A 10,356-nucleotide genomic window follows, 5' to 3' on the forward strand; every position below is an offset into this window, starting at 1 on the left:
TGAGCTCCAAGACATAGGTGGAATCCATCCAGATCATTCACAGTGTTGCAGGCAATGGTCAAGAGTTTGAATTTTAAAAGGCAACAGCAGCAAAACTGTGGCTGCAGCTTTATTTCTCCCAAAGGGAAGAGCAGACACACTGCAGTGAGCGAGCTGGTCTCTACACAGGCACAGTGGAAAAACATCTTTTAGATTTTGTGGATATCATCTGAGGCTCCCTGAGTCAAATATTTTCGTGACAATTAAAACATAAACTGCCAATTACTTGTGGATTTGTAACTCGTGGAGGACCTTTATGAGTAGATGTCCTTTTAGCCCTCAATTCTGACAGGTGGATATTAATACTGTCTCCAGGGTATACTGAGGAAAGTGAGACAGAAGTTGAAGGACTGATCAAGGCATCACTAGTTTATTCAGCATATGTTTTTTGAACACCTACTAGGTAGCACAGGAGCAATCATAAGGAAAATAATCAAATCCCTGCCCTCAGATAGCTTGCATACAAGTAGAGAACAGAGACAATAAATAAATACATACATCAAGAGATGTCACATGCTTAGGAAAAGAATAAAGCGGGGTGAGAGGAAAGACGACAGAGAGAGAGAGAGAGAGAGAGAGAAGGGGTATTTAAGATAGTTGTCCAGCAAGACCTCTTTCAGGAGAGGATTTCTAAGCAGACATTTGAATGAAGTAAGATTGACAGGAAGGAAGAAATCCTGCAAATATCCAGAATCAAAAATCAACTTTTTATAATGTAAGCCTTGTGCTTTTGGCGAAAAAGTTACCTACCGGTTATTAAGACCAGAAATTCCACCAAAAGGTCTGTGAAGTTTTAAAATTATCATTACAACTCAACTAGGTAAAACATATGAGCCTCTCGTTCTTTTTGTGTTGTCGTATTTCAGAATATTGTGGAGGTACAAATGGTTAGGTTGCAGGGATCACATTTGTACTGCTAAACACGATGAGCTAAGTGTGCCCATCCCCCAGTGTCCCACCCGTAAGGAAAAGAGTACGGAGCTTCCTCAAGGGACTAAAAGTAGACCTACCATTTGATCCAGGAATCCCACACAGGTGGGAAAAAAAAAGTCATTTTGTCAAAAGTCTCTCTTTCTAATGCAAGTGATTCATTCCCTTCTGGTTTCATTCTGACAAACTTTGAGGTTAGTCCAGGCTTTCAGAGGTAAGTAGCTGTTCAGAGTTTTACTCTTCTCTTTCTGTCCTTCCCCCTTTCCTAGATAACATCAGGTTCTGGTGAGGCTAGTGAACAGCAGGACGACTGAGGCACGTCCTGTGCTCCAGCCTCTACCCCCTCTGCTGACTTGGTCTGTGAGAATCTGACTTTGTCTTTGCTGCATCTGCTGCTGATGGCACGAGTCTGTTTTCTTGGCACCGGCAACGCAGGGCAACTGCTCCTTGGGAGTCAAACGCTCTTCCTGCCCACTACACTGGTTCTGCAGAGCCTATGAGGTCTGTTTGTGACTTCTGTCTCATTTCAGTCTGGAGTTTTCCACTCCGCAGCCCGCTTCTGCAGAGCGACTTGGCCTGCTGTTCCCTGGGGAGCTCTGAGCTAGCATTCTTGGCTCACATCTAGATTCCCCACAGGGCACACAGCAGCTCTTGGGTCTCCTCCATGCCCTGTTACAGCCAAGGGAGACTCGAGCCTGGGAAGGGGCTAAGGGTGGGAGTCTCTTTTTTAATCCCCAGCTCTCTTTCTTCCAACTGTACCCGCATCTCTCTCTCTCTTTTTTTTCCATACGAGAAATTACTGTTAATATTACTTCAGGCAATCATGATTTTAGTTTTGTTTTATTTTTTTAAATGCTCAGAAGAGGCAAAACAAGTGTTTTTCATTTATGAGGACTGAACTTGAGAGACAAATAATTTTGCTTTGTATTCCAACAAAGATTTGACTTGGAAGACAAATAGCCCAGGCCAGGAGGACTTAGGCCACAGCCTGAACCATGGAGAAGGGTTCACTCTGCTGTAGACCTGCTAAACAGGAATTTCTCTCAGGGTGTCATTTGAGAGTTTCAAGGAGGAGGATATGTGAGTGGGAATATGTCTTTAAAGAAAGGGGAAGTTATTCATCTTGGGCACCCATCCCTTCTGATGGAAGAGGAAACCATAGCATCGTAAATCAGTGTGGATGGGAGGATTAAACCATGATGTAGAAATCCCCTAAGTAGATAGGATGGTATTTTGTCTTTTTAAACACAACAGAGTAGACACACCTGTTTACGTTGGCTGTCAATAAATCTAGCCTTTGTTTTCTGGGGCGGATTTTGGGAGGGTGCTTATCATGACTGGACAATGAATAAAGTGCTAAGAAGAAGAAATCTAATTAAAGGTCTTAGGTATTGCTTCTAGATATAAGTGAATAACATAATTGTTAGCATTTATTTTTCTAAGTGAGGCACACATTTCATAAAATATAAGTGATAAAGTGGTAAACACTTCAAATATTGGACACAGTAACAAAATTTTCGACTTTATCAATAAACACTTGTTAAAGTGTGCCAGCTTAAACACTTGGTTAAACAGTCAGGAAGAGACTATTGATGGACAAAAACTTACTCTCCAAAAGCATCAACAGTGAATAATGTAAATGGGTACAAGTTTAGTGATGTTAGCCACTAGGTCCTTACTGATTTATGATTGTTTCTTAAGCAGAAACCCTAAAGTCTTGGATTTGGAAGTCTGTAATTAATAAATAAACATTTAATTCTTTCACATATAGAGGATGGATTCAATCCAGGCTAGTAAGATGATGTGATGAGAAAAAAAAAAAAAAACCATAAAGATTACAATTGCCCCCTGGACTTTGGTTCAAAAGAGAGTGAGGTGAGAGAGACAGACAAAGACATTGAGAAAGGTTTGGTATGTTTAATAAATTGCAAGATATTTGAAGATGCATATTAGAGAAATCCCCAAAGAGGAAAAATCTTCCCATTTAACAGTGTGGTAGAGCATTCTGGAAGGAGTCTGGAAGGACATGAAGCAAAAGGAGCTTGAGGAAGTTTACTGGGGAGGGAGTAGGGAAAATACTGGCGAGAGGGGGCTGAGAGCAGAAGGGAGAGCAGATAATGAGAGAAATGTCATCCCCACTGTGAATCAGGTGACTGTTTCTCATTCTCTACTTTCTGTCTCTATGTATAATATAGCCAGTAAAAGCAGGGCTCTCCTTACACATCATCTATGCTGAAAAGCTGGCATTTACTCAGTCTTTCTAAGGCTCAGTTTTTACATCAATAAGATGTTGTTTAATAAAATTTACCTAAATCATGTTGCTATTTAGAAGAGTAACTGAATTAATAGGTGGAAAGCACTTGAATAACATCTCGCGTATGAAAACCACTGAACAAGTTTTTGTCTTCATTAATATTATTATTTTATTTTTATTACCATTTTCCCTGCCAAAACAAAAATAAAAGAAGAGAGGAAAGTCAAAGTCCTTTCAGAAAGGATCTGATAAACAAATCCACATTGGATGTTAACCACTACATATTTTTGGTGGATTAGTATCTAACTAAGACCCATAATGGAAGCCCAAGTGCAGCTTCCCAGATAAGTCTCAGTCATTTTTGTGTTTAGGAAGACACCACTTCAAGGCTGCAAATAATATACCATAGGCAACCTCTGTAGTGTTTTGTTTGTTTGTCCAATCCTTATATGAAAATGCAATCTTTTTTTTCTTTTACTTTGTATTTTGAAATGATTATAGATTAATAAAAATTTACCCAAAAAGTATAGGGAGATAAAAATGTTTCTTCATTTATTTCTCCCCAATGTATAACTGTGGAATGAAGTCAAATTTAAAATACATCCTGACATTGGTAGCGTTCAGAGCTTATTCAGATTTCATGAGTTGTTCATATATATGTGTTTGTGCATCTGTATCTGTGGTTCTATGAAAATTTATTGTTCAGATTCCAGTAGCCACACAATTAAAATAGAAAACTGTGGCTACACCCACTTCTTTCATCCCCCAACCTTTTATATTTGGCAATGATTAACCTGTTCCTCATCTCCATAGTTAAAATACATTATGTAGATAGAAAAATATACTGTAAGCGTTTTATGTAACCTTTTGAGATAGATTTTTTTCACTCAGCAGAATTCCCTGAAGCTCTATCCAAGTTGTTGACTGTATTGCTAATCTGTTCCTTTGTATTGCTAAGTAATTTCCCTGGTATGAATGTACCACAATTTGCTTATCAATTTACCAGTTGGAAGGCATTTGAGTTGTTTCCAGTTAAGACTGTTATGAATAAAGAGATGATAAACATTTGTATGTAGGTTCTTATGTGGACATAATCTTTATTCCCATGGGATAAATACTCAAGATCAAAGCTATTGAAATTTGCTTGTTGTATGGTATTTGCTTGTTTAGTTTTGTAAAAAACTGTTTCACTCTCCCAAACTGACTGTACCATTTTTAATTTTCAACAGCAGTGTATAGCAATCTACTTTAATTTTTTTATTTTTATTTTTTTTTATTTTCTCTATACATGTATATGTGTTTATTTGGTTTCCACTTTTTGCCTTCACAAAATTAAAGAGGCTTAAAATTTAATAACAATAACAATGTTTAAGATAAGGACTAAAAACAAAAACCCCATAAAGAACGAATGAAGATAAATACAATTGGAAAAGAAATCAGATGATTGCTGCAATGATAATAATAATAATGCAATAAAAGTAACATTCACATTGTCAGATAAAAGTATGTCTATCATAGAATGCTTTGATTCTGAGATTCAGTATGGAGTCATCAGTTAACCTTTTATTTTTTCCAAAGTCTCAAAAAATAGAGAATATTTATTTTTATAAATAAAAATAGAAGATAATTTCAAAAAAACAGATCATGCCAAATCTTATAGACAATAGAAAAAGAAGAAATACTTCAAAATCATTCTACTTCATCTGGATATACCTGATACCTCAATGGGGAAGAGAGATGAACAGAAACTTCTCTAAAGAAGACAGACGAATGGATAGCAAACATATGAGAAAGTGCTCCTCATTCCGAATTATTAAAGAAATGCAAATTAAAACCACCCTGGGATATCATCTAACCCCAGTGAGAATGGCCCATATCACAAAACCTCAAAACTGCAGATGCTGGCGTGGATGTGGAGAGAAAGGAACACTTTTACACTGCTGGTGGGACTGTAAACTGAAACAACTTTTTTGGAAGGAAGTATGGAGAAACCTCAAAGAACTCAACCTAGACCTCCCATTTGATCCCATTACTGGGCATCTATCCAGAAGGGAAAAAAAAGAACAACTTTTATTATAAAGACACTTGTACTAGACTATTTATTGCAGCTCAATTTACAATCACTAAAATGTGGAAACAGCCTGAATGCCCCTCAACTCAGGAATGGATTGGCAAGCTGTGGTATATGTATACCATGCAATACTATTCAGTCATTAAAAATGGAGATTTTGCAGCATTTGTATTAACCTGGATGGAGGTGGAACACATTATTCTTAGTGAAGCATCACAGGAATGGAGAAGCATGAATCCTATGTATTCAACTTTGATATGAGGACAATCAATGACAATGACACAGTGGGAGGTGAGAGAAGGGGAGAGCAGACAGAGAAGGAGGGAGGGGTGAGGGAAAGGGAAAAATAAAGAAAAGATAATAGTGACTGATTCTCACATAAATTGGATTAATTTTGACCTAAGTACATTATTTAAACAATTTTTAATTCAACTTGTTAATATGTTGTTTAGGATATTGCATCCTCATTCATAAGGGAAATATGTTTCTAATTTCCCTTTATAGTAATATATTTTTTCCAATTTTAATAGCAATCTACTTCTAAAACATTCTCACCAGCATTTGCTTTTTTGAATCACTATTTTTTACATTAGCCATTTGAGTAAATGTGTGGTAATATCTCATTATGCTTTTAACTTGCATTTCCCTAATGATTAATGGTACTGAATGCTTTTTCATGTACTTATTTACCATCTGTGTATCTTCTTCAGTTTTCATGGTTTTCCCATTTTCTACCTGGAGGGTTTTTGTTTTTTAACTGTTGAGTTGTAAGAGTTCTTTATATATGCTACTTACTAGTCCTTTGTCAAATATGTACTTCATAAATATCTTCTCTCAATTTGTAGTTTTTTTTTTGGTCTATATCTCAGGTCTTTTACAAAACAAAATACTATTTCGATTTTATTGAGATGCAAATTATCAACTTTTCCTTTTATGGGTTGGTCATACTTTTGATTGCAAGTCTAAAATCTATTGCCTATCTATAAGTATAAAAAATTTATTCATATGCTTTTTTTTCCAGGACTTTTATGCTTTTATATTTAAGCCCAGTATACATTTTTAATTAATTTTTATATAAGGTGTGAGATTTAGATTACAGTTTATTTTATTGCCTATTTTTATCCAGCTGCTCTAACCATATTATTGGAAAGGCTGTCCTTTCATTGAACAACTTTGGTAACTTTCCCCAAAATAAACTGGCCATAGTCATAGATCTACTTCTGAGTTCTTGATTCTGTTTCCTTGTTTGAAGCATCTATTCTCCTTCCATCCTCTTGTTCACTACAGGGATATAGAAGCTTTTAACCAGAGGGAGGGATTTCTCCCACCTTATCCTTGTTTCTCAGAATTGTTTTAGCTCTTCTTGATCATTCATATTTCTTATAAATTTTACAATTAACTTGCGAATGTCTATAAAACATTTTTTGGAATGCCTGTGTCTAAGTCACACATAGACCAATAACAGATCAAGTACTTCATTCCAAGTGATACAGGAAGCAAGTGGCAGGGCTGGTTTTAGACTCACTTAGTCTGATCCAGAGTTCATGTGCCCACCAATGGCTTCTCCACATCATGGAAGTCCTCCAAACCAGGTTTGAGACAAATTCCTCTAGAGTTAGACCCCACGTGAAGGATGGAGGATGGTTGGAACTGAGTGGAAGTTGTTCTGAATTTGCAATTATTTGGAAGCTAGGCTCTACCAAATGCAAATAATGCCAGAATAACATTTTATCCTTACCAATCACAGGACACTGTTTATCCATTCAGAATTTACCTTTAAGCAATGACCACTTCATTTATAAGAGCACATACTGTGAAAAGTAAAAGTGGCATGGTGCTAACCTGTGTCGTATTTTTCAGATGGACTTGGCTTTAAGTTACTCTTGGTAGTAAGTGGTTGCCAATGTCTGCCTTAGTCTATTTGGTGTTGCTGTAATAGAATGCACAGACTGGGTAATTTTTAAGCAATAAAAGTGTATTTGGCTCATGATTCTAGAGGCAAGGAAGTAGAATACCAAAAGTTGTATCCAAAAAGGGACTTTTGGCTTTGTCATCCCATGGCATAGGGAGAAAGGCATGAGCACCCCACACAAGACAGAGGGAAAGGACCCAGCAAACTCATATTTTTTATCAGAAACCCACTCCCATGATAAATAACCCACTCCCATGATAATAGCATTGTACCCTTCATGAGGCAAAGCCACATAAAGATCTATTCACACTTAACACTGTTTACTTGGGAATTAAGTTTCTAACACACGATCTTTGAGAGACACATTCACACTACAGCAATGTCTTAAGGAATGACTTCTACTTACCATAGGAGTCAAACACACCAGAACTAAGCATATTATCACCAAAGCTAAAGAACTTGTTTTCCTGTAAATATTTAATTTTTTATTCCCCTAAAGCTAATTTCTATAAATCTTTCAATAGTTTACTGAGCAGAAATGTCTGTGAGTTTAATAATACAGTGGGTAGCTTGTAATAGAAGATGGTGGTGATGGCTTAAGATATGAAGCTCTCGTCTCATGACACAGGTACCCTATAGGTAGTAGGGATTTCTGGTTAAGTAATCATTGTTCATATCATTGAGTTGAGCGAAGCAGGCATTAAAACAGAAGTGGACAGCAGCTAATGTGCTTGGCAGTGATGGCATGTGTATAGTCATGAAAATAATCCAGCAGTTATGACGTTTTGTAGTTTGTAGTTTTACTCACTATTGTAAATACAGTAGAGCATACCTTCAAGTTTTTATAAAATGTTAATCTATGAATGTTTTTTCTCTGCAGTAATTTAGTTTGGGCTGGAGAGTCAGATGGAAAGGGATTAAATTCTATCCAGAGTGGCTGGATTGCCTTAGGCTAGGGGTGAACCCTTATAAGCTTTATTTTCCCTTTTCATATCAGGATCTGTTGATCCTACTGATTTATTCACAATAACGCCTTGTGTCTACCATCTGACTCTGTAGCTTTGAGCCTGTGATAGGATAATACTAAGCATTGTAACAAACAACATCCAAATCTCAATATTTTTAACCCCATGATGTGTATTTCTCACTCATATAAATATGCCAAAATGTATGTTCCTGATGGGGCTGCTTTCCATAAGCAATGCCCAGCATCCCTTATTCTTCTTGTTGCGACATTTGAACATACAGCTCTGACGTTGCACTAGGATCATCTTCATGACAGAAAACAAGGAAAGGTGAGCAGAGAATTTCAGGTGGGGAAGTGGAGCCTGAGAATGGCGTGTCTCACTTCTCCCCTTGTTTCACTGAGATGCGCTAGTCACATGTCCACAGAAAATTGTGCAGAGGTGGGAAATAGAATAGAGATGTATGCTGAGGAAGAAGAACAGATAGTTTGATGAGCTGATGTCTAAACTGTGTGTTAAAGTCAAGGGTGCTCACACCTGCCAAGTAGCAATTCTGCGCAGCTGTCCATTAACGCTTTTCATTCCGCGCTTGGGACAGTAATTAGCACGTAAGAACAAAAAGGAAAAGATGTTAGACTGAGTGTACACATTGCTGAAAAATTCAATAAGCCTCTTCTTTCCTCCATTTATTTGGTGTTTATTTTATACAATCAGTAAACAACAGAATAAACAACTTTTTTTGAAGCTCCACCTTGTTTTAGGGCAGCAGAATGGTGATAGCAAAGCTGACCACATTTTATATTGAGAAAAATCCTACTAGATCTACTCTGGAAGACGTGAGTATCCCATGGTCAGCATCCTCAAGAATAAAAGCTTATAGAAAAACTACATGCACTAAAAAATCATGTAGGATAGGCCAGAAATTTTGACAAGAGGGCAATTCTATAATATGTGATAATAATTTCTTATAACTTTTCTTATGGGTAGCTAAGAAATAAGGATAAACGTATATTATTTTGTAAAATTTATAATTTAACTTGAAGAAATAATTATCATGAAATGAAACTGACAATCCTTGCAACTTCTCCCTGTAAAATTTGTGATTAACTAAAAATTGACTGACAACTCTTACACAAAAGGTAAGTCCATAAAATTCAGTCTTGAAAATCATTGACTTCATATGTCCAGAAAAGTTTGATTCAGACAAAGTAAAATTATTGAAGCATTAAAACGTGTTTGTAAAACGAACACAGTAAATTTCATTAACCCAAATGATACTAATTTGATTTGAATCAATTATAAAAGACTTAAGGTCAATATATAAAAAAATTGAGAAACTAAATTGGTTTAACATTGTTTGTTGGAGAAAATATTTTCTTGATAAAATTTCATTCATAACATACAATTTTGATTTATGAATTTAAGAGTCAGACTATCATTAAGTCAAAATATTGGAATCAAAATCTAGACTCTCCTTGTCTGTAAAAGAGGAAAATGTAATTGTGTTTTCCTTACAGAGTTTTTATAAAGTTTTTTTAGTCACCTGGAGAGCTTATAATTTGGGGACAGGGGCAGAGTATTTTAATTTCCAATAAGTTTCCAGGCGATTGTGATACACTGGTCTGGGAACACACTTTGGGTACTCCCACCTTATACCTTTTGTGAGCACAGTAGCTTTTGATGTACATTCTCTCCAGCCCACACCTGCTGCACTTTATAGGCAGACTGGCCTCAGATTATAGCACCTTATTTTGCTTTGTCATACAAAGGCCAGGAATGTCCAGGAATTTATATCCCCCACCCTTCCCTAAATAGCCCTTAACCAAGGGGCTGCAGGTACCAGGGCATAAATACTACAGACCCCAAGTAAGACTACACTGAAGGGTGCCTATGCTGTTTCCAGATGTTCTCTAGGAGATAGAATCACAGTTATTTTTACTGGACACTAGGCAAGAGAAGTTTGAGTGGAGTCGTGAGGACAAAAGCTTGTCTGGAGTAAGTTTGAGAGAGATTGGGTGATAAAAAAAAAAAAGAGCAGCTGTAACAGACAACTCACACAAGATGTTTCACTTTAAAGGAAACAGAGAAACCAAGCAGTGCTTAGGAAGAAACATGGTATCAAAAGAGATTTTTTTTTTTTTTTTTTTTTTTTTTTTTTTTTTTTTTTTTTTTTTTTTTTTTTTTT

The sequence above is a fragment of the Otolemur garnettii genome, unplaced genomic scaffold, assembly GCF_000181295.1.
Source record: "Otolemur garnettii isolate 467f Iridium unplaced genomic scaffold, OtoGar3 scaffold00004, whole genome shotgun sequence".
Taxonomy (NCBI): domain Eukaryota; kingdom Metazoa; phylum Chordata; class Mammalia; order Primates; family Galagidae; genus Otolemur; species Otolemur garnettii.